Source organism: Myotis lucifugus, unplaced genomic scaffold (assembly GCF_000147115.1).
Source record: "Myotis lucifugus unplaced genomic scaffold, Myoluc2.0 scaffold_2, whole genome shotgun sequence".
In the NCBI taxonomy this organism is placed as follows: Eukaryota; Metazoa; Chordata; class Mammalia; order Chiroptera; family Vespertilionidae; genus Myotis; species Myotis lucifugus.
This window is the reverse complement of record NW_005871050.1, coordinates 28,655,341-28,680,314: the sequence shown is the minus strand read 5'-3', so window position 1 is coordinate 28,680,314 and position 24,974 is coordinate 28,655,341. Positions and strand designations below refer to the sequence as shown.

General features: G+C 40.5%; 2 non-coding genes across 2 annotated transcripts; one reads left to right on the top strand and one right to left on the bottom strand.

Moving 5' to 3' along the window:
* Nucleotides 1-2,647: 2,647 nt before the first annotated feature.
* On the bottom strand, nucleotides 2,648-2,783 carry LOC111827260. Its single transcript, XR_002830764.1, has one exon. It is a non-coding gene; the product is annotated as a small nucleolar RNA SNORA42/SNORA80 family (small nucleolar RNA).
* A 4,165-nt stretch (nucleotides 2,784-6,948) lies between these two features.
* On the top strand, nucleotides 6,949-7,054 carry LOC111827237. Its single transcript, XR_002830741.1, has one exon. It is a non-coding gene; the product is annotated as a U6 spliceosomal RNA (small nuclear RNA).
* The last annotated feature ends 17,920 nt before the right edge of the window (nucleotides 7,055-24,974 follow it).

The following is a 24,974-nucleotide window of genomic DNA, read 5'->3' as shown; positions in this document are numbered from 1 at the left end:
TAAACTATTTTCTACAACAGCTACACCATTTTACATTCCCATCAGCAATGTATGAGGGTTCCAATTTCTCCACATCACTGTCCAAATATACCACAAATAATTAATAGTGTCTATATTGAAAATATGCCTTCATGTAGGTAGTTGGCTCTCTTCAGCCCAGGTTATTTGTACACACTTCAACTATGAAATGTAAGGTGAAGAAACTGTGATGTATTTCAAGTATCAGTGACAACTGAGCAGAAAATCTTTGCAAGAATTAGAGATGATTTAGGAAAGAGAGATTGATGTCCTTTGACACCATTTCATTGACTGAATTCAAATTTATTCTGGTGACAGCATGTGCAGTGGTGATAGAAAGGTTAACATTTCATAGCTCTCTTAACTTTGCCCATAGCCATTGAAGTGAAGAGGTCAGCACAGTGGAACGAAATGACGCTATACCTCTATTATTCTGAGTGGTTCCTTTTAGTTGATTATTTTAGAACTTTCTGGGTGATACAATTCGGCCATTGCTCCCTGTTTTTAAAGTACTCAGGCAATTTAGGCATTTAAATGTTCTTCCATTTGTAAGAGGTTTAATCACTCAGTGCTGAATTTTCAATCTTATTGAATCAATTGAAGCCTTGCAAAGTGTTCCTTTTAGTTAAGATTGGAAAAAGAATGGCAGCAGCTGAGCCAACCCTGTTATTTGTTATCAGAGTGGAGATCAGAGTTAGTGAGTTAAATTCAGCTATGACTAAGACTTTTACTCATGTTTCTGTGTCTCAAAATGTGGCCTGGGGACCACCTACAACAGAAACACCTAGGGTGTTGTTTTAATGTAATTCACTCTGAACTAGGGTGACCACTCATCTGGGTTTTCCCCAGACTGAGGGCTTTCCCCAGACATCGGACTTTCAGTATTAAAACTGGGAAAGTCTTGAACAGACAAGGCTGGGGGTCACCCCTTCTCGAGACCTACTGAATCAGAATCACTGCTGTCTTATAAATAAAGTAGAGGCCCAGTGCACAAAATTCATGCACGGATAGGGTTCCTAGGCCTGAATCAGGGCTGATCTGTGGGGCAACTGGTGGGGCCATCAGGGCTCCAACTTGCACCCTCCTTGGCCTGGCATTGCCTGCTCACCTGATCCACTATCCCACTGCGGTCCCACTCTTGTCAGTGCCTATCAGGGCTGGCAGTACCTCCACTGCTGCCTGCTGCCAGCGCTGCGTAGCCAATGCCCGCCATGTTGTGGTCAGTGCACATCTAACTCCCAGTTGATTGAACTCCTGCCCATGGGGATAATTTGCATATTGGCCTTTTATTATATAAGATACGTGCTAAAGTTTGAGATCCAATTAAGGACTACCCCCCAGCCTGAAGCAGGCTTACTCTGGAACTAGCTTTCCTAATTGATATAACTGTTACTTCCTTCCATTATTACATGTAGGTAATCCTCTTTCTTCATTTGGAGGGCAGTGCTTTCAGGGAAATATAATTGATAAGCAAATATCAGGATCATCACTGTTGCTAGGTGAAACAGAGAAAAAGTTGTAGAAGTTCATTTCTTTATTCATTCCATGAACATTTATCAAACACATTTCTAATATATCTCTCTCTATATATATATATATATATATATATATATATATATATATATATATATATATATAGCTATAAGTTGCTCAAAGGAAAAAGAGAATCTAAGATTAAGTGTGAATATAGGTATGCATGTAGGAACATATGTCTGGAATGTTTCAGCATATAGATGAGAAATACCCATTTTCTAAGAACTACAACTATTTAAGAATATTCATTAATTCAGAAAATATATGCGGAGGGCCTTTTATGTGCCAGCACAGTGCTAGAGACTTGGATACAACAGTGAACAGTATAGACAGGTCCTTGCTCTCATAGAGTTTATATTCCAGTGCAGAGAAACAAACACACAAACAAATAATGACAGATGCTTTGATAAGTGCTATGAACAAAATAAAAACAGGGTGATGTGATTGAAATGGAGGGTCTACTTTTGACTGGTTAGTAAGGGAATGACTCTCTGAGGAGATGACATTTGAGCCAAGATCCAAATCATAAAAAGCCAGCCATTTGCAGACCTGAGGGAGAAATGTTCCAAGCAGAGGGAATAGTGAGCGTGGGAACCTGATGACAGGAAGGAGCTTGACATGTTGGAGAAATACAGAGAAAGATGCTGTGACAGGAGTGTCAGGAACAATGGGGAGAGTCATATGAGAGTAGGTTGTAGAAGCAGGCAGGGTTTAGATCATGGAGGCCTTATGGTCCTGGGTCAGGGCCTTAGATTTCATTCTTGTTCTGAATAATTGTTCAGAGAAGATATTGGAAGGTCTAAAGCAGAAAAGTGAGGTGATTAAGTTCACATTTTTAAAGATCTCTCTGACACTTTTGGAAAATAGACCAAATGGAGTGAGAGTGGAAGCAGAAAAACGAGTAGGGGACTACTGCAAGTACACAACATAAGAGATGGTGGTGGCTGAAAGTAAGGTAGTGGGGAGCAGAGAAAAGGACAATTCTGTATGAATTTTTGGAGTTAGAGACATAGGTTTTGGTGATGGTCTGGATGGTTTGGTGTAAAAGGAAAGAGAAGACTCAAAGGAATTTCCAGGTTTCTTCTCTTTTTCCCCCCACTGTGCAATCCACTTCAATGCCTGCAGTCAATGGACAGAGAGGCCAGGCAATAGTTCAAGTCCACAGTTTGCTCTGGCATGGATCACTATGAGAGACCAAGGGGCATGGACCTGCCATAAACCCAAACCCGTACATTATATCCAGGATTTTTGACTTGGGTAAATGCTGGGATCCTTTACTAAACTGTGGAAGACTCAAGAATAAGGGAATTGCCCTAATTGGTTTGGCTCAGTGGATAGAGCGTCAGCCTGCAGACTGAAAGGTCCCAGGTTCAATTACGGTCAAGGGCATGTACCTTGGTTGCAGGCACATCCCCAGTAGGAGGCGTGCAAGAGGCAGCTGATCGATGTTTCTCTCTCGTCGATGTTTCTAACTCTCTATCCCTTTCCCTTCCTTTCTGTGAAAAATCAATAAAATATATATTTTTAAAAAGAATAAGGGAATTGCATATTAGCATAACCAATGGACACAGACACTGGGGCAGTGGGGGCTTGCCTGGGGTGGGAATGGCTGGTGGGGGGGGTCAATTGGGTAAAAAGGAGACATATGTAAAACTTTAGACAAAAAAAAAGTTTACACCAATGTTAATATACTGTTCAGTACATACTGAGCCATGCTTTTTTATTTTACATACACTCAAATATTTATTTTCTAATATGGAGAATACAAGACTTGCTATACTTAGAAACTGCAAAAGTAATTGCAAATAAGATAGCAGATTTGACTACATTAAAATTATATATGACAGGGGAAATGATGCAGACTTTTAAAAATCAATAAACACTTGTGGCAAATAAAAAAAAAGAATAAGGGATTGATCAGGTATCAAAAGTTCAGTTTTGAATATGTGAAGGTCAAGACCCCTAATAAAATAAAATTCCAAATTGAGGTGTCAAATAGTCATATGCACCTGTCTCAAGTTCTGGGTGATGTCAATATAAATTAATTTGGGAGACAACAGCACATAGATAATATTTAAAGCCTTGGGATTGTATGACATTATCTAAAGAGAGAATAGAATAAAAAAGAGGAAGAGGTTCCTGGATTGAGCCCTGGGGCCTCCAACATTTAGAGGTCAAGCAAAGGACAAGGAATCAGGAAAAGAGGCTCAGGGGCCAGTGAGGAATAAGTTAAAGCAGGAAAATGTAGTGTTGCTAAAGGCAAGAGGGAAAAAATGTGGGAGTTTCAAGAAGAGAACTATTATTCCCATTTTACAGATAAGAAAACTGAGGTGTGGGAGTATAAATAACTTCCCCAAAGTCACACAACTAGTAATAGAGCTAAAGCCAAGCAATGTGACTTCAGAGTCTGTGCTTCCAAGCACTACACCAGTGGCTCTCAGACTTTAGTGTTTATCTGAGTCACATGGAGAGGTTAATAGAAAGATTGCTAGGCCTCACTCCCAGAGATCCTGATTCAGAAGTTCTGCAATGTGATCCAAGATTTTGCACCTCTAATAAATTCCCAGGAGATGCTAATGCTGCTGGTCCAGAGAGCACACTTTGAGAACCACTGCCCTAGTGTATGTTACCTTTCATGTGGCAAGACTGACTTGCGATAATGTTGTTAGTATTGTTTGCTTTCTCCAACTGGCTTTGAAAGATTCTCCCTTAGGATTGGGGAAAAATTATAACACCACCTTGTTCAGAATTATCTGCGTAAAGCAACCATATTTCTGATTAATGCAGGAGAGATCAATTGAGCTCTAGGGCCTAAGGGATATGGTTGGACTGGGGAAAAGGATAAGCCTACCAGTTCATTGGTGTTTACCCCATACTTATGGTGGCCTAGATGGGACATTGCTAAACCCACTCAAGGTCTGAGTAGGCAAGAAAAGACTGAAGGACTGTCTAGGATTATGACTCAAACAAAGGAGAGAATGAACCTTCTGCTATCCCTGATCAGTAGCCACATTCTTCCACTATGATGCCCAGTTATCTGTTTTAGCTTTATAAAGGCACGAGATAGTGAAAGCATGTAAAATATTGGGAGGCAAAATACTAGAAAAATGGATCCTGGCCTTGGATACCCCCCAAAAAGCCTGCTGGTGAAACGCTAGAATGCTGTGAGGTCTACGGGTAGAAAGAGCAAGAATAATGGAAGAATGACAAATGATAATCTACTGTATGCTAGGTATTTGACATACATTATCTCATTTCATCCTTACAAGAGCCTAATGAGGTAGATATTATCCTCATTTTACAGAGGAGGATATAGACTCAGTAGCCTCAGGTTACAGCTAGTAAGTAGCAAACCCTCGGTTCAAACTTAGGTCTGCCTAATTCCAAAGCTCTTGTTCTTAACCAGCACACTCTAAAATGACTAAAATACAGGACTTTTCTGGACTATCTTCCTACAGATAAGATGAAGGAAAATGAAATGGCTTAAAGGACTGGCCTCAAGACTAAATGAGGCTGCCAGATCAGATCAAGATAGACTGGCAGTGCAATGTCCTGGGCCAGTGTCTTTGACATTGTTGTTGCTTTTAAAAGTCATCAGATTTGTCTGGCTGGTGTGGCTCAGTGGTTGAGCATCAACCTATGAGCCAAGAGGTCCCGGGTTAGATTCCCAGTCAGGCACATGCCCGGATTGTGGGCTTGATCCCCAGTAAGGGGCGTGCAGGAGGCAGCTGATCAATGATTTTCTCTTTCATGGATGTTTCTATCTCCCTATCCTTCTCCCTTTTTCTCTCTCCAAAATCAATAAAAAGCATATTTAAAAAAATAAAAGTCCCACAGGGGCCAGCCCAGGGCTGAAGGATGGTACCATGCAGGATGCTTACAATAAAGATCTGTAAAGTGCAAAATAAAAAAAATAAAAAAAATAAAAGTCAAAAGATTTATAAAAACACAAATGGTTCACCAGTAAGAATACTATATGTGAGAAGACATGTACGAGATGAGACAGGAGAAGATGACCAAGAAACACTGTGTGTGATGCTCACAACACACAGTAGCAACTTGGGGGCAAGTGAAAAAGTATAGGCATTTAAATGGAGACATTAATGGAGAAAAAGTTCAGTGCTAAAGGTTGTGACATCTGGCGGAAGCAAATAGATTAAAAGCTTTACTCACATTAGAGCACTCTGGGGTTGAGGATCATTTTAGGTCTCAATTTTTTTAAAGCTTTTCTCTGACTTCTTTTTAAAAATATACTTTTCTTGACTTCAGAGAGTAAGGGAGAGGGAGAGGGAGAGGGAGAGGAAGATAGAAACATCAATGATGAGAGAAAACCATTGATCGGCTGCTTCCTGTACGCCCCCACCCCCACTGAGGATCGAGCCCACAACCTGGACATGTGCCCTGACCAGGAATTGAATCATGACCTCCTCGTTCATAGGTTGATGCTCAACCACTGAGCCACACAGGTCAGGCTCTCTGACTTCTTTTTCATTGAAATTTTTATTCACAATTGTAGATTCAACATGCAGTTGTAAGAAATAATACAGAAAGAGTCCTTGTATACTTTTCTCAGTTTCTCTGAATATGCACTCCAAATAAATTTTAGTATATCACAACTAGGATGTTGACATTGATATAACCTGCAATCTTACTTAGATTTTCCTAATTTTGCTGGTACTCATTGTGTGTGTGTGTGTGTGTGTGTGTGCATTACAATTTTATCACTTGAGTAGGTTCATGTGTCCACTACCATAATCAAGATACTGGTCAGTTCCAACACCACAGAGATCCCTCATGTTGCAGGTTATAACCAAGTTCACCTCCACTTCCCACCATATCCTCATCCCTGACCTCTGGCAACCATTAACCTCTCCTCCACTCTTATAAGTTTGTTGTTTCAATAATATTATATGAATGAAATCATGCAGTGTGCAAATTTTTGTGATTGGCTTTTTTTCACTCAGCATAATTTCCCTAGATACTCATTCAAGTTACTGCATGTACCAATAGTTTGTTTCTTTTTATTGTTGAGTAATATTCCATGCTATGTGCATAGCACAGTTTATTTAACCATTCATCTGTTGAAGGACATCTGAGTTTCCAATTCTTGGCCATTGTAAAAACAAAAAGCTGATGGACATTCGTGCACAGGTTTGTCTGTGAACATAAATTTTCATTTATATGGGACAAGTGCCCATAAGTACAATTGCTGAGCAATTTAGTAGTGGCATGTTTAATTTTTTTTAAAGAAAATGCCAAAACATTTTCCAGAGTAGTTGGAAATAAATGAGTTTCTTTACATCCTCGCCAGAATTTGGTGGTGTCAATACTTTTTAGTTAGTCATTCTGATGAGTATGTAGTGATATTAATCTTTTATTTTAAAAAGAGGCAAACTAGTGCTCACTTTGGCAGCACATATACTAAAATTGGGACAATACAGAGAAGATTAGTATGGCTCCTGAGCAAGGATGACTTGCAAATTCGGAAGTGTTCCATATTTTTTTTAAAAAGAGGCAAACTAGAGGGGAAAACTATTAATATTCCTTAGAGATAAGATCTCTTGCTATTTCAATTTAAACTCCTCCTGACTGGTTTTGCCTAGAAATCGCAGGGCTCTGGTAGAAGCTAGAAGAAAAGATGCTCTTTCCTGATTATGTTACTTACTTAGGGCATTGTGAGTCTGGGGCTAAAATAGCATCATCAGAATTTTGCCTATCTTGTCTATGTTGTCTTCATATGGTGGATGAGATGGCCTAAGGCAGTCCCAAATATATTTTGTAGACTTCTTAATTGAGCCAATAAAGTAGCACCCAAAATTTGTGTATGTGGTGTATATATTTAATTAAGCTGTCTGTGTTGAGTTTTCATCATTTGTAACAGAGTCTCATCTCCTCTGTGACAACTCCAGCTTATTAGTCTTTTTTTTTAATTCTCACAACACTTAATTATCTATAGCAACTCTGTTCAATAGAAAGACAATGTGAGCCTTATATACATAATTTTAATTTTTCTAGTGGTCACATTTAAAACAGATAAAATAAATTTGTAACTATTTTATTTAACCCAATATACTAAAATATTATAATTTAACATATAGTCAATATAAACATTCTTAATGAGATATTTTACATACTTTTCTTTGTCCTAAGGTTTTGAAATTTTATATGTATTTTACATTTATAGCATACCTCAATTCTGACTTGTCATATTTCAGTTGCTTGATAGCCACAAGTGGCTAGTATTGAACAACACAGATTTATACTATACATATTAGCACCTAACCATACATCATGTATTGCTTGAATGTTTCATATGTAAATGTCTAATCTTTCCGCCTAACATCTATACCCCTTGAGAACAGAAAGCTCAGCTTAAAATTCTTCTTTAGCTCTCAAGTTCTAGTATAGTGTAACTCTAATAGTAGGTAATAATATGAATAAGTAATTTCAGTTAATCATTCAATGAGCAGAGAGTTGTAATTCATGCCTTAGTAAAGAAATGGGACTGAGAAACATATTGCAAGTCCACTGGAGATAGTCAGTTATCTGCATATGACTGTAGTAAATGTTTGTCTGATAGCAAACTATCAGGCCCCAGGCAGAAGAGATAAGGACCAAAGCAATAAGAATGTTTTATGATTTTTAAATGAAAGTGCTAAACACAAAGTGTAAAATGGGTGTCCTTTCCCAGTACCATTCCATCTTACAAAAGGGCAAGATGAGTGATGTCTATACCTGGTAACATGAAACCAGCAAATTATTAGCATCTGAGCACAGAGAGAGTCCATTTATTTTGCCCTTATATAGCCACTTTTTTTCCCAAGGCAGATGGACAGAGAGTGGGTGGTGGAAAGGGGAGCAAGTATGTACAACATGTTATTGTGGAATGCTATGCAGCAGTTGCAAGAATGAAGTGTAGCCCAGCTGGTGTGGCTCAGTGGTTGAGTGTCAACCCAGGAACCAACAGGTCACCAGTTTGATTCTGGTCAGGACACATGCCCGGGTTGTGTGCAGGAGTCAGCCAATCGATGATTCTCTCACATTGATGTTTCTATATCTCTATCCCTTCCTCTTCCTCTCTCTCTAAAATTTAATAAAAACATATTTTTAAAAAAGGAAAGAATGAAGTGTATTCATGGAAACATCTCTAGACATACTGCTTAAGGCATTGGTTCTTAAAGTGTGGTCACTGGACCAGCAGTTTCAGCTTAATTGAGGGCTTTATAGAAATGCAAATATTTGGGATTCACCCCAGAAACTCTGGAAGTGGGAGTCAGAAATCTGTGTTTTAACAAGGCCCCCCACACAGTGTTACTTTTTTAAAAACTATATTTTTATTATTGATTTTAGAGACGAAGGGAGATAGAAACATCAATGATGAGAGAGAATCATTGATCAGCTGCCTCCTGCACAGCCCCTACTGGGGACTGAGCCTGCAACTCGGGCATGTGCTCTGACTGGGAATCAAATCATGACCCCCTGGTTCTTACATCGATGCTCAACCACTGAGCGACACCAGCCGGGCCCCCAGGTGTTTCTGATGCACACTAACATTTGAGAAACACTGATTTAGAAGGGAAAAATGTTGCAGAATGACATATACAGCATGATACTATTTATAACTGTAAAAATGACATGTTTTCAATGTGTGTGTGTGTGTGTGTATATATATATATATATATGATTGCATGTGCATATAAGAAATCTGAAAGGAGATACATCAAGTTTATAACAGGTACTAGAGGCCTGGTACATGAAATTCGTGCATGAGGGTGTGGGGAGAGAGGGTGTGTGTCCCTCAGCCCAGCCTGCACCCTCTCCAATCTGGGACCCCTTGAGGGGTGTCCAACTGCCTGTTCAGGCCTGATCCCACCGAAATGGGCAGTCAGACATCCCTCTCACAGGACAGCTGGCTCCCAACTGCTCGCCTGCCTGCCTGCCTGATTGCCCCTAACCACACACCTGCCAGCCTGATCAATGCTTAACTGCTCCCCTGCTGGCCCGATTGCCCCCAACTACAATCCCCTGCAGGACTGGTTCTCCCCCAACTGCCCTCCCCTGCCGGCCCAGTCACTCCCAACTGCCCTCCCCTGCAGGCCTGGTCTCCCCCAACTGCCCTCCCCTGCAGGCCTGGTTCCCCCCAACTGTCCTCCCCTGCAGGCCTGGTCTCCCCCAACTGCCCTCCCCTGCAGGCCTGGTTCCCCCCAACTACCCTCTCCTGCAGGCCTGGTCCCCCCAACTGCCCTCCCCTGCAGGCCTGGTTCCCCTCAAGTGTCCTCCCCTGCAGGCCTGGTCCCCCCAACTGCCCTCCCTTTCAGGCCTGGTCCCTCCCAACTTCCCTCCCCTGCTGGCCTGTTCTCCCACACCTGCCCTCCCCTGCTGGCCTGTTCTCCCACAACTGCCCTCTCCTGCCGGCCATCTTGTGGTGGCCATCTTCTGTCCACATGGGGGCGGCCATCTTGTGTGTTGGAGTGATGGTCAATTTGCATATTACCTCTTCATTATATAGGATTACCTCTGGGCAAGAAGGTAGGTAAATGGGTCTTTATTTTTTTCCAGCATCATTTGAATTCTTTAAAATAAGAATGCATTCATGTATTAATTGAGTAATTAAAAATAAAGTAACATTTTCAGTTTTTTTAAAGTGATCTGAAAACACAAAAGAGAGAACCATTAAATCTTCTTAGAATATGTAGCCTTTGAACTAGGCTCCAGGGCTGGCCTAGTCTTTGCTGTCCATCCAGCCTTAACGCTCTCCCATGCTCAGGACATAACTGAAATTTTTACATTTTTGTCCTTTCAGATGAAGGAGGCATCCCTGGAGAAGCTACAATCTGGTTTCTGAAATAGTAGGGTGGACCACCCATTATCCCCCAATACTTCAAGCCTCAGAGAAAGTACTAACTAAAATTCCAAGTTAATATTAAACTGGAAAGAAAATGTGGCTGCCTTTCCAATACTATAAAATTGCCCTCCAGCCCATGTTTTAATAGAGATGTTGCTCTCAGCAGCATAGTAGTGTGGATGAAAAACATAAAGCAAAGATCATTATTGATTCACCCTAGGCCAGGCTCATTCAAATTCAAGATGGAAAAGCCCTAGAGAGCCATCCATGTCCTTGTTTTTTCCAGTGTCCAATGACAAACCGTTGGAGGGTGGGGGGAATCCATGCCCTTCAGAAGGCCAAGCCCTGCATTCCATTAACCTACTCTCTTTCAGTGTGCTTTGGGTCTTTTTAGCTGATGAGACTGGTGGAAGGTGACAGAGGAAAAATAACAATAGTAAGATTCACCCAGAGCCCCTAGTATGAACATGGCCTTTTCAAGTTATAAAGATAAATAACTATCTACGTAGCATTCTGGGGAGTTTGTTTCCAGTAAAATGAATCTGAGGAGGAAAAAAGTCACTTTAACCTTTGACACAGCTTTCCAGGAAAAAGCTTTCATAACTAAGGGTCAATAATATGATGGCAGGAAGAAGCTCTGTAGAATGGGCCAGGTTGCCCTATATAATCAAGAGGGGTAAGGAACCCAAGAGGCTGGAAAGGAGTCCCTATAATTAATGATCACTTTCTGACAGCCTGGATATTAGAGGGATGAGCTGATGCATCCCAGAGGTAACTGACTGGATATACTGGGGAGAATAGGCAAGTGCAAAGTTTCTGTTGCTTCTTAAAAGGTCTGAGATGAAGAATGAACACAATGTGCCAGACAGTTAACTTTGAAACCAGGATTATTTGGGCTAAAAGAGTTTCTAGGGCTTTTGATATAGCAGGCAGTACCTCTGGATTAATAGAGAGAAGTAGGACTTGAAGATAGAATGGTTCTCCTTAAAAGAGTATTTCTTAGGTTACAGTAAAGAATTGTACTCCATTTTAAGTAGTATAAAGGACCTTTGCCCTCTGTTGAAGCATATTAAGCTTGTAGATGAGCTCAAATAACTAGTCCTCACTCAAATGATTTGCCTTGACATGAAGATACTGAAAGAATTTCATCTATTTTTTGATATAGATTTTTATAATGCTATAAATATTTTTAAAAATTTTATTAGATACTTACTATGTGCTTATAAATACATACTTACTATGTGCCTATAAATACATGTTAAAATACAGTTTCAAGGAGATTATAGAAAATAAGGGAGGGGCAATAGAGGAACACTGCAATGTTACAAAAGCAATTTATGATTTAATGCCAAAATAGTGATACAGACAAAAGTTAGTTTAAATAGTGATACAGACAAAAGTTAGTTTAAATATGGAGAAATCTTTGTGAATCGGACTAGTCAAGAAATTTTTAAAGGATCTTTTGCTTTTGCTTATTTTGTATTGTTTTTGCGTGTGTGTGTGTGTGTGTGTGTGTGTGTGTGTGTGTGTGTGTGCGTGTGTGTTTGAGAAGCTTTTTTTTTTAGGGAGAAATCAACCTTTAATTATGAATTTGACTACTCTGTGGGACTAAGTTATAAGTGGTGGTCACTGGATTAATCTAGAACAAAATTATAAAGTAAAATATTGTCTTTCTTGCCTTGTCATTCTACCCCTATCCTTAGGCAGTATTCTAATGCTTCTCAAGTTACCTAGGACATAAAGAGTAGCATCCAAGTTGCTGTCCTCTACTTAATCCAACTTACTTGTCCTATGTCACATTTCTCTCAAGATCCACCTTCTTCTTGCAAACCAATTAAAGCTAACATAGTAATGATCCATAGTGGTTTAGTATGATACTCTTTCAAAATAGTATTTTGAAAAACATATATTGCTAGGTTACTCTACTAGCTTGTACTTTAGCTTTTATAACAACCTAGTAGAGTAAGTTGTATTCCTCCTATTTATTGGATGAGGAAACTGAGGCAAGATAGATGTTTTATATAACAAACAAATAAAAGAACTTGGATTTGAGTCCAGTGTGAGCAGCATAAAGGAAAAACAAAGAAAAATGAACAGTGCCTCAGAAACCTGTGGAACACTATCAAGAGTACCATTTTTTCTTTTTCCTTTAAAAAAAATTTATTGGTTTTTAGAGGGAGGGAAGGGAGAGAGGGAGAAAAACAATGTGAGAGGGAAACACCAGGCTACCTCCTGAACACCACCCCCTGACCGGGGATACAGCCCGCAACCAGGCACATGCCCTGACCAGAAATGAAATGGGCAACCATTCAGTGCACAGGACAACACCCAACCAGCTGTGCCACATAGTCGAGGGCTCAAGTGTAACATTGTACACACAATGTCCCTGAAGGAGATGGGGGGGAGGAGTGTGAGTGCAGAAAGAATATTTGAAGAAATGATGGCCAAAAAATCCAATCCCCAATACAATGAAATATATGAATGTACATGTCTAATAAGCTCAAGAACTCACTCCAAGAAGGATAAATTTGGAGATAGAAATGAAGATATGTTATAATCCAACTGTCAAAAGACAAAGATAATTTAGAAAGAAGCAAAAGAGAAGCAACTCACATACAAGGGTCTAGTATCTAGAATACACAAAACTCTTATAACTGAACTAAAAAAAATACAAATAACTCAATTTAAAGGAACTGGGTAGACATCTCTTCAAAGAAAATATACTAATGGCCAATAAACACATGACATCATTAGTTATCAGGGAAATACAAATCAAAAGCAAAACCACAATGAGATACCATTTTACACCCATTAGGGTGGCTATAATTTACAAAACAGATAATAACAAGTTCTGGTGAAGATGTGAAGAAATTGGAAGCCTCATACATTGCTAGTGGGAATGCAAAATGGGGCAGCCATTGTGGAAACCACATATCAAAAAGTTAAACAGAATTACCATATGACCCAGCAATTCCACTGTTAAAGTATATACCCAAGGGAAATGAAAACATATGTCCACACAAAAACTTGTACATAAGTGTTCATATCAGCATTATTTTAACATCCAAAAGTGTAAACACTCAAATATCCATCAATTATAGCTAAAAAATGTTCATACAGTGGAATATTATTTAGCCATGTAAAGAAATGAAATACTGATACATGTTACAACATCAATGAACCTTGAAACCATTATGCTAAATGAAAGAAATCAGATACAAAAAAATCATATATTGTATGATTTTATTTATATGCAATTTCTAGGATGGGAAAATTCATAGAGACTGAAAGCAGATTGTTGGGTGCCAGGGGTTGAGGGGAGGGGGAAAAAGAAGCAACTGCTTCATGGTATGGGTTTCTTTACAGGGTGCTCAGAATGTTCTGTAATTATACACTGAGTGGCCAGATTACTATGACCAGCCAGATTATTATGACCACCCCATCAGTACTTTGTTGGGCCACCCCATCAGTACTGCGACAATTCTTCTTGGCATTGACTCCACGAGATGTTGAAAGGTGATGCGAAGAATCTGACACCATGCCTGATAAATAACACTGTCCAGTTCTGTGAGATTTGATGGTTGTGGAACCAGCTGCCTGATGGCTCTTTGAACTTCGTCCCACCAATGCTCAGTTGGATTGAGATCTGGTGAGTGTGGGGGCCACCTAAGCAAGGTAAAGTCTCCCTCATGTTCTTGAAACCACTCCTGCACAATACAAGCACCGTGGCATGGAGCATTGTCTTGTTGGAAGAAGCAATCTCCATTGGGATACGCCATCAACATGATAGGATGAACTTGATCAGCAACGATACTTAGGTATGTTGTGCTATTCAGACGTTTATAATGATCTGGTCCTCTAGCAACTTCAGTGGGAAATTATAGCTAATTTGCCTAAAATGTCAGGTGGTTATAATAATCTGGCCACTCAGTGTATAGTGGTGATGGTCACACAACATTGTAAATGTACTAAAAGCTGCTGAAATGTACACTTTAGTATGGTTAGAATGGAGAATTTTATGTTATGTGAATTTTACCTCAATAAAAATGGGAAGATTTGGGTAATCCTTATTGTCTTACAGTCAAGATAGTAGATTTACTGCCCTGTCCGGATGGTTCAGTTGGTTGGAGCATCGTTCCATACACCAAAAGATTGTGGGTTCGATTCTCAGTCAGGGCAAACCTTTGGTTGAGGGTTTGATCCCTGGTTGGGGTGCGCATGGGAAACAACTGATAAATGTTTCTCTCTCACATCAATGCTTCTCTTTCTCTTTCCCTAAAAACCAGTAAATATGTCTTTGGGCAAAGATAACAAAATTTTTTTTAAAAGATAGTGGACTTCTAGGAAACATTACAAAATACAGAGAAGGTGGATCATCAGCCCAATGGTATGTTGATAATCTGGGACAGAAGCTGGCAATCTACAGTACACAGGTCAAATCTGGGCAGTGGCCTGTTTTGTAAGGCCTATAAACTCAGAATTGGTTTTTTAAGGTGATTAAAAGCAATAACAACAATATGCAACAGAACCTTTTGTGGGCACAAAACCTAAAATATTAACTACCTGCCTCTTTAAAAAATTGTTGACCCTGATCTATGGTGATGATAAATGATAATTCCTTACATTTATAAAGTGCATTTCAGTTTACAAGGCACATCCATTTTGTCTCAGCAGAGTTTCAAAACAACTTTGTGAGGTAGATGAGGTGTTTACTCCTTTTGATAGAGTGGTGAAACTGAGACTTGGAGAGGTTAAGCTACCCATTTCCTTGCTCTCTCACTTGATAGAACTCAGGTGGTTGGAATATAATTCAGGGTTCTACCCCTATAAACCACTCCCTCTCTGAACACATTTGAAGAATAACTAAAGGCTTTGTGAAAATACAATATAATTTAGACTTGACAGATCAACTCAAGGTTGAGAAAAAGGCCAACAGAGCTCTAACTCTTTCTAGGCTCTCTCTCTCAGCTTTATATCTCTTCTGGCAGGCGTCATATATTTTTCTAAATGAAATGCCACCCATATTGAAGGGATCAGGAACTGTCAGGCCAAAATCTTTTAAGTGTCATAGTATTGGACAGTTTGCCATATTTCAAGCACATTAGGTCAAACAATATAATAAAAATTGACTCATTTGTGATATGTCCTTTTATAGGAGCTGTGACATTCAGTCCTTTCCCTTATGTTCTGCATCCAACTTGCAGCTTCAGCTGTCTATTGGACCACATATCATTCAGTCACTATTCTCTCTTTCCACAAATATCAGATGTCATATTTCCATAGTCTAAAGGAGCTCTGCAATATGTTGGGAAGAGGCGGTGGACTGCAATTAATATAAATACATCTTAACAGGCCATTGGGACCTGTGTGGCCAATAAGCAGTTTCAAAGATGGGTTCCCCACCTTGAGGTCACTGTTTGTTTTCTCCCTCCACCTTTCATCTCACACATTCCTGGCTTAGTACAATTTTATGCACTTCTCACGTCTGATCTGTAATCTCTAGTCAATTTTTAATGATGGTCTCATATGGAAGGGGAAGGAGCACTGCATGCACTGTTGATTCAGGTGCTCAAGGGCTATGAAGTAAATGGCTGCCCCTACTGGAGTCACTATAATAGAATTGTGGGGGGTTTATAATTATATGACTCCATACAAGTAATTAATCAGCTCTTCCCACACACTTCCATTAGGCTCCTCTCACTAGGTAGGCCATTTTACTCACAGCATGTAGCTCCTCTATACAATTCTCTTCCTGCCCTCTTACTGGGACTCGTTTGCATAGAGAGACCAGCATAACCTTTCACCAGGTACTAATTTTAAAAATTTTAGGTCCTTCCTTTCTTTGGTACCCCTAGATAGATGCTAGATTTCTGGTTAAGGTTTTTGTGTTTTGAATTTAATCTACAAGTCAAACTCCCCTGATGTTTTAGAAGCAATTTCAGTTCTCCTATCTGTCATTTCAAATGCATCCAGGGCCTGGATGCTACCTTAATCAGGGCAAACCATTTAAAGCACTTTCCTCACTTTCACTGCTGGTAACGGATCCCATTGCCTGTAACACCCTGGATTCTAAATATCCTTTGGGGACAAAAACATCAGTAGCCTCCTTCTACCTGGGCAGTCCCAATGCCTTGGACTTTTTTGTTTTCTTCTTTCTCATGCAAAGATCTTGTCTTATGAGCATCACTAGTACATCTGGCTGTCCATTGTCTCAAATTCCTGCCAATTTTCAGCATCCATCTGAACCTCCTCCTTGTTATCTTCTAAATCTCCCTTCTCTCTGTGCTTAACCCTCCACATGTACAGTGTTAAGATATGAGTTCTTGGTTTGCCTTCCTTATCCAATGCTCCTTCCTTTTTGGGGGTGATGACTTGGGATTGAAATGGCCTCCATGTTTCTGCCTTCTCAAAATTCTTCCCTAGTTGGTGATGTTCTGTCTTGCTCAGGCTACCGGAGAAAACAGTCTTCTTGGTTCACTCTAAACAAAGAGCATAAATTCTGACAGCACTTCAGTGGGTTTCTGTTCCCATATCTCTCCTAAGATTTATTTAAGGGAAGTTCCACATACAGAACTTTACAGGGCACACCGGTTGTGTAATGGTGGGATTATAACTGTTCCTATAAGTACTCCAAATCCTATAGCTGGAAGAAAGAAGTTGAAAATAAGACCAAGCTGTTGTGTGGTTTCTCTGCAGTGATTTATCAGGAAGGGAAAGTAGATGCTCTGTGGACAGCTTCCTGCTTAGGCCTTTTCTCTTCCAACACCTAAACCTTAGTTAGGGAGTTGAGTTGGGGTTTTCAGCATAGGTTATTGACCACTAGAAGTGGGTGAAAGCTATTTATACCTTAATGATGAAATAGGCCAGTGGACTAAAGAATTTTCTCTCCAGCCTATTCTACCCTATTTTGCTGATTAAATATCCAGCTAGAGGGGATTCTGCATTCTTTAGTTTAAAAGTCATTTTATCAACAGAGTACTGGAAGTCCTAGCCATAGTATACAGACAATAAGAAGAAATAGAAGGCATTCAAATTGGAAAGGAAGAAGTAAAACTGTCATTATTTGTAGATGACATGATACTGTATATAGAGGACCCTAAAGATTCCACTAAAAACCTATTGGAACCAATAAATAAATTCAGTAAAGTAGTAGGATACAAGTAAATATCCAGAAACCAATTGCATTTTTATACACCAATAATGAACTATCAAAAAAGGAAAACTAATAAAATAATCCATTTACTATTGCAACAAAAATAAGGTACCTAGGAATAAATTTAACCAAGGAGGTAAAAAAAACAAACACCTGTACTTGAAAATTATAAGACACCAAAGAAAAAAATTAAAAAGGATACAAATAGGTGGAAGCGTATACCATGTTCATGAATAGGAATAATTAACATCATTAAAAGGTCCACACTAACCCAAAGCAATTTATATTTCCAACACAATTCCTATCAAGATGGCAGTGGAGTATTTCACAGAACTAGAAAAAATATTTTAAAAATTTATAGGGAACCACAAAGGACCCTGAATAGCAACAGCAATCTTGAGAAAGAAGAACAAAGTTAAAGGAATCACACTACCTAATATCAAACTATACTACAAGACCATCATAATCAAAACAGCATAGTACTGGCATAAAAACCAACATATAGATCAATGTAACAAAATAGAGAACACAGAAATAAACTCACACCTTTATGGTCAATTAATATTTGAAAAGGAGGAAAAAACATACAATGGGGTAAAGATAGTCTATTCAATAAATAGTGTTGGCTACTCAATAAAAGGAAGACAAACAATCCAATAAAAAAGTGGGCAGAAGACTTGAATAGACATTTCTCCAAAGAGGACATACAAATGGCCAAGAGACATATGAAAAAATGCTCAAAGTCACTAATCATCAGAGAAATGCAAATTAAAACCAATGAGATGTCACCTCACACCTGTCAGAATGGCTATCATAAAAAAATCAACAAATGCTGGTGAGGATATGGAGAAAAGGGAACACTAGTTCACTGTTTGTGGGAATGCAGACTGGTGCAGCCACTATGAAAAACAGCATGGAGTTTCCTTAAAAAATTAAAAAAATTAAAAATGGAACTTCCGTTTGACTCAGTGATCCCACTTCTGGGAATATGTCCTAAAAACCCTAAAACTCCAATCAGAAAGAATATGTGCACCTCTATGTTCATAGCAGCATTATTCATAATAGCTAAAATTTGGAAACAGTCCAAGTACCTATCAGTAGATGAATGGACTAAAAAAGCTGTGGGACAGTTACACAATGGAATACTATGCAGGTGTAAAAAAGGAGGATCTCTTACCCTTTGGGACAGCATGGATGGACCTGAAGACTATTATGCTAAGTGAAATAAACCAATCTGAGAAAGACAAATATAACATGATCTTACTTATTTGTGGAATCTAATGGGCAGAATGAATTGGCCAATAAAATAAGACCTGAAGCAGGGAGGCATGGAACAGACTGACATCCCTCGATGTGGGGTTGGGGGGATGAGAAGAGATAAACCAAAGAACTTATATACTTACAGGCATAGCCCATGGACACAGGCAATAGGGCAATGAAGACATGGGGGGAGGAGCTGGGAAGATGGGGGTAAAAGGCAGGGGGAGGGAGGTGAGATATTTATAACACTATCAGCAATAAAAAGTTTATTTAAAACAAAAAGCAAGATAGATATTCCCATTCACTGTGACAGCTTTTAATTTTGTTTATTTTGTACTAAAGCTTGAATTTAATAAATAAAGTAAAAGTTTTGATTTCAATAAATAAATAAATAAATAGTGTGAAAATTGGACAATAGGTGCAAAAAAAAATGAAACTAGACCACCTTCTTATATCATACACAAGAATAAACTCAAAATGGATTGAACACTTAAACATTAGATTCAAAACAATAAAAATCCTATAAGAAATCATAGACAGTAAAATCTCAGACATTTCTCATAACAGTATTTTTTCTGATATATCCCTTGGGTAATGGAAACAAAAGAAAAAAAATGAGACTACATCAAACTAAAAAGTTTTGCACTGCAAAGGAAATCATCAACAAAATGAAAAGACAACCTACTGCTTGATAAAACATATTCACCAATGATACATCTGATAAGGGGTTAACATCCAAAATTTATAAAGAACTTATAAAAATCAACACCAAAAAACAATCTGATTGAAAGTGGACAAAGAGCCTGAATAGACACTTTTCCAAAAAGGAAAAACAGATGGCCAATAGACATATGAAAAGATGCTCAACGTCACTAATCATTAGAGAAATGTAAATTAAAAACACAATGAGATGTTACCTCATACCTGTCAGTATGGCTATCATCAATAAATCAACAAGTGTTGGCAAGGATGTGGAAAAAAGGGAACCCTCATGCATTGTTGATGGGAATATAGACTGGTGCAATCACTGTGGAAAATAGTATGAAATTACCTCAAAAAATTAAAAATGTAACCACCTTATGACCCAGTGATTCCACTTCTAGGAATTTATACAAAGAAACCTGGAACTCTAATTTGAAAGAATACATGCACCACTATGTTTATTGTAGTGTTATTTACAGGAATCAAGATTTAGAAGCAGCCCAAGTGCCCATCAGTAGATGAGTGGATAAAATAGTGGTGGTGCATTTACAAAATGGAATATTACTCAGCCGTAAAAAGGATGAAAATCTTACCCTTTATGACAGCATGGATGGACCTGGAGATTATTATGCTAAGTGAAATAAGCCAGTCAGAAAAAGACAAGTACCATATGATTTTCCTTATATGTGGAATTTAATGAACAAAATAAGCCAACAAACAGAAATAGAAACAGACTCATAGGTAGAGAACAGAGTGACAGCATTCAGAGGGTAAAGGGAATATGAAGCTGGGTGAAAGTGAAATATTAAGAAAAAAAAGCCAAATTCATAAACACAGACAACAGCATGGTGATTATCAGAAGGTCAGGGGGTGGGTTGGTAGAAGAGAGTATTGGAGGGAGGGATAAATGGGAATGGAAGGAGATTTGAATTTGGGTGTTGAACACACAATACAATATACAGATGATGTATTATAGAAATATACACCTGAAACCTATATCATTTTATTACCCAATGTCACCCCAATATCCTATCTAATAAAGAGGGAATATGCTAATTGACTGCCCTGCCCTCAAATATGGCAGTGCCCACAGCCAATAAGGAGGGAATATGCTAATTGACCACCACACCCTCAAAGATGGCAGCACCCACAGCCATGAGATGGCAGCGCCCAGTCCCCTCAGTCCCACTGGGGTGGCAGGTGTGCCCACAGCCACAAGATGGCAGCGCCCAGTCCCCTCAGTCCTGCTGGGGTGGCAGGCGTGCACCTGGGGGTGGGCCCAGCTGCTCTGTGCACCTACCTCCAGAGTCCCCCAGTCCCCTCAGCCCCCCAGCTGCCCAGGGCTGGCCTGAGGCGTGGGCAAGCCTCAGATGGTGGCTGCCCAGCTGACACCCGAGGAGCAGGCAAGCCTCAGATGTCACTGACCCAGCCGCCAGGGCTGCCTAAGTGTCAGATAACAAGTGGCTGTATGAGGCTTGTGCTGTTGTCATTGGAAGCACCAGAGGTATGATGGGGGTTCGCCTTCCCCTGATTGCGGGGGCGCCTCCTCCCCTTGAGGGCTCCTGCTCCTGGACTGTGAGAGGGGGCAGGGACCTCCCCCCCCCCCCCCGGTCCAGTGCATGAATTTTCATGCACTGGGCCTCTAGTATTTAATAAAAACACACTAAGCAACAATTAAATTTTTTTAAAAAATACAATTGATTTTCATGTATTGATCTTATATCCTGCAACTTTACTGAATTAATTTATTAGCTTTAATAGTGTGTGTGTGTGTGTGTGTGTGTGTGTGTGTGTGTAGGGCTTTCTATATGTGAGATCATGCCATCAGCAAATAGTGGTACTTTTTACCTCTTCCTTTCCAATCTGAATGCCTTTTATTTCTGTTTCTTGTTTAATTGCCCTGAGAATAGCCTCCAGTACAATGTTGAATAGAAGTGATGAGAGGTAGACATCCTTGTCTTGTTCCTGATCTTAGGGGAAAGCATTTCTCTATTACTCTTTCACCAGTAAGTATGATGTTGGCTGTGAGTGTTTTGTAGATGCCCTTAATCAGTTTATGGAAGTTTCTTTCTCTTACATGTTTGTTGAGTGTGGTGTGTGTGTGTGTGTGTGTGTGTGTGTGTGTGTGTGTTTCATGAAAATGTGCTGGATTTTTTCAAATGCTTTTTCTTCGGCTGTTCAGATGATCATTTGGTTTTTGTTTTGTTTTTTTTCTATTGAAATGGTTTATAACATTCATTTATTTTCAGATATTAAACCAACCTTACATTTCTGAAGTAAATCACATGGTGTCTAGTTATTTTTAAAATTTTACTAGAGCCCTGACCGGTTTGGCTCAGTGGATAGAGCGTCGGTCTGTGGACTGAAGGGTCCCCGGTTTGATTCCAGTCAAGGGCATTTAAAAAAAATTTACGGATTTAGTTTGCTGGTACTTTGTTGCATAATTCTTGAATCCATATTTAGGAAGACAAATAGAAGTCTGTAATTTTCTTGTATTGTTTTTATCTGGTTTTGATATCAGGTATTGCTGGCCTCATAGGTGGAGTTGGGTAGTGCTCCCTCCTCTTCTATTTTTTGGCAGACTATTAATTCTTATGTAAATGTTTGAAAGAATTCACCAGTGAAATCATCTTTTATTGGGCATTCCTTTGTGGGTAGTTTTTTAATTCAATTTTTCAAATCACTTCAGTTGTTAAAGTCTAGTCAGACTCTTCTTGAGTCACTTGCAGCTGTTTGTGTTTGATGAAACAAAATTTGTCTATTTCTTTGAAATTATTTAATTTATTGGCATACAATTGTTAACAGCATTCCTCATAATACTTTCTAGTTCTCTAAAGTCAGTAGTATGGGGGAATCACACTTTGAAAACCATGGTTTTACAAGCTGTGCTGAGTAGGCTTGAAGATCAGGAGTCTCTGGTCCTGGGAAGACTTGCCCAGAGGCAGAGACTGCACCTAGAGGAGGTTCTAGCTCAGTGAGACTGGGCCTTGGGCCGAGTCCAACAACCACTCCTGGGGTGCCTACTGTTGATGAAGAGACTGGTTATACCTGGGACTTCCTGTCAAAGGCCCAGTTTCAGAGGGACAAAGTCATTAAACATCTGCTGTCATACCTCCCTCTTCCTGGATGGTTGAGGGAACCATTAAAGCCTGGGGCACATGTCCCAAGTGCTATAGCCCCATGCTATAGAGCAGAGATAGTTTCTCAAAATGAGCTTTCATCTGGGGCAGGGATACTTGGTAAATCCAGATTGCTGGGCCCACCCCCAAAGCTTCTGGTCAGTAGGTCTGGGATAGTGGTGGCTTAGAATGTGTGTTTCCAACAAGTTCCCAGGTGATGCTGACTGATGCCTCTTGGTCAAGGGGATAAAAATGCTTCTGTGTTCTTAAGTTCTTAGGACTGAGGCAGAGATGCCTTGGCTGCTGAGAGAGACACAGACCAGGGAGCAGCCTGAACAAAGACTAGGAATTTATTTGGCACTAGTCTAAAATTTATTTGGCACTAGTCTAAAATTTCTGAGTGACTTGATTATATATATATTTAAATATTAGTAAGAAAAGTACCAAATTATGTTTAGCACTTATTTATTCAAAATATTACTTAAATGGATGTATCATTGGATGGTATTTAGGTTCAGTTATTTCAACAAAGGGAAGAGGGAAGAGAACCAACATTTACTGAGCTCTGTCAAGCTTCACACTAGACCCTTGACAAATGTTTTCTCATTTATTCCCATAACAAGCATACACAAATTTTCTTAAAAGACATCGCCGTTTTTTTCAGATGAGGAAACTGAACCTCAGGAGCTTAAGTGACCTGATTAAGGTAACAAAGCTGATAAGAGGTGAACCTGGGATTTCATCCCGTCTGGCTCCGAAGCCCTTTCCACTATACCCTGCTCATGAATGCCTAAAGAACACATCTATCTATACTAATAAAAGAGAAAGATGCAAATTGACCATACCCCCGAACGCTTCCCATTGGCTAACCCCCGAACGCTTCCCATTGGCTAATCAGCAGGATATGCAAATTAACTGCCAACCAAGATGGCGGCCGGCAGCCAGGCAGATGAAGCGAACAGGAGGCTTGCTTGCTCCAGTGATGGAGGAAGCCAACGTTCCCAGCCTGCAGCAGCCCAGCTCTGAGCTCCGTTTGCAACAATGTTGCAATTATAGAAGCTAAAGAAACCCCAGATTCTTGCTTTCAGCCGGCAGCGGGCTCAGAGCTTAGAGCGCCAGTGATGGCAACAGAGTTTCAATTATAGAAGCTAAACAAAGCCCAGATAACCTGCTTTCAGCAGCCAAGGCCTCAAGCCGGAGCCGGCCTCAGAGCTAAAGCCGGCTCTCAGCTCGTGACAGCCATAGAAGGTAAATAAATCCCAGAATAAAAAAGAAAAAAAAGAAAAAAAGGAGAGGTTGGGAGCTTCAGTCACCCACCAGCCTGAAAACGGCCCTCAGCCCCTCATCCAGACTGGCCAGGCACCCCAGTGGGGACCCCCACCCTAAAGGGGGTGCAGGCAGCCTAAAAACAGCCATCAGCCCCTCATCCAGGCTGGCCAGGCACCCCAGTGGGGACCCCCACCCTAAATGGGGTGCGGGCAGCCTAAAAACAGCCATCAGCCCCTCATCCAGGCTGGCCAGGCACCCCAGTGGGGACCCCCACCCTAAAGGGGGTGTGGGCAGCCTAAAAACAGCCATCAGCCCCTCATCCAGGCTGGCCAGGCACCCCTTTGGGGACCCCCACCCTAAAGGGGGTGCAGGCAGCCTAAAAACAGCCATCAGCCCCTCACCCAGACTGGCCAGGCACCCCAGTGGGGACCGCCCTCAGAAGCCTCAGCAGCCGGTCTTGCCTTGCGCCCTGGGAACCGCAAATCAGCGGGTCCTGGCTGCAAGGCAAGGCCCGCCCCCAGCAGCAGGTCTTGCCTTGGGGCCCGGGAACCGCCCATCAGCGGGTCCAGGCAAGGCCCACCCCCAGCAGCAGGTCTTGCCTTGAGGCCCGGGAACCGCCCACCAGCGGGTCCTGGCTGCAAGGCAAGGCCTTCCCCCAGAAGCCCCAGCTACTTTAAAAATAGAAGCATCTCCTTTTGAACCAATCTGTTTAGATTCATGATTAGTAAAACATTATGGAACTAATGAAATGCAGTGATAGGAATTAGGACGTGTGACACTGATGGTTCTGGGCATGTGAATGGTGAGGGACAGAAGGGTACACACGGCCCTCCCTTCAGTTCTGCTGGAGAGAGGAGCTCTGAGGGCCGGAGCTGCTCCATGCCCAGAGGAGGTGGGTGTGGTCAGTGGCTCTGTTACAGAACTTCTTGCCAAGCAGAGACCTTACCCGACCCACAGGAACCTTTTTACTCCAGAAAACAGAAACAGCCAGTTCCCAATGAGCATGGGAAAACCAGTGTCCCCTCCTGTGCACGGTGTCCTGATGGGGTGACGGGGGAGGTGGGCGAGGGGAGCA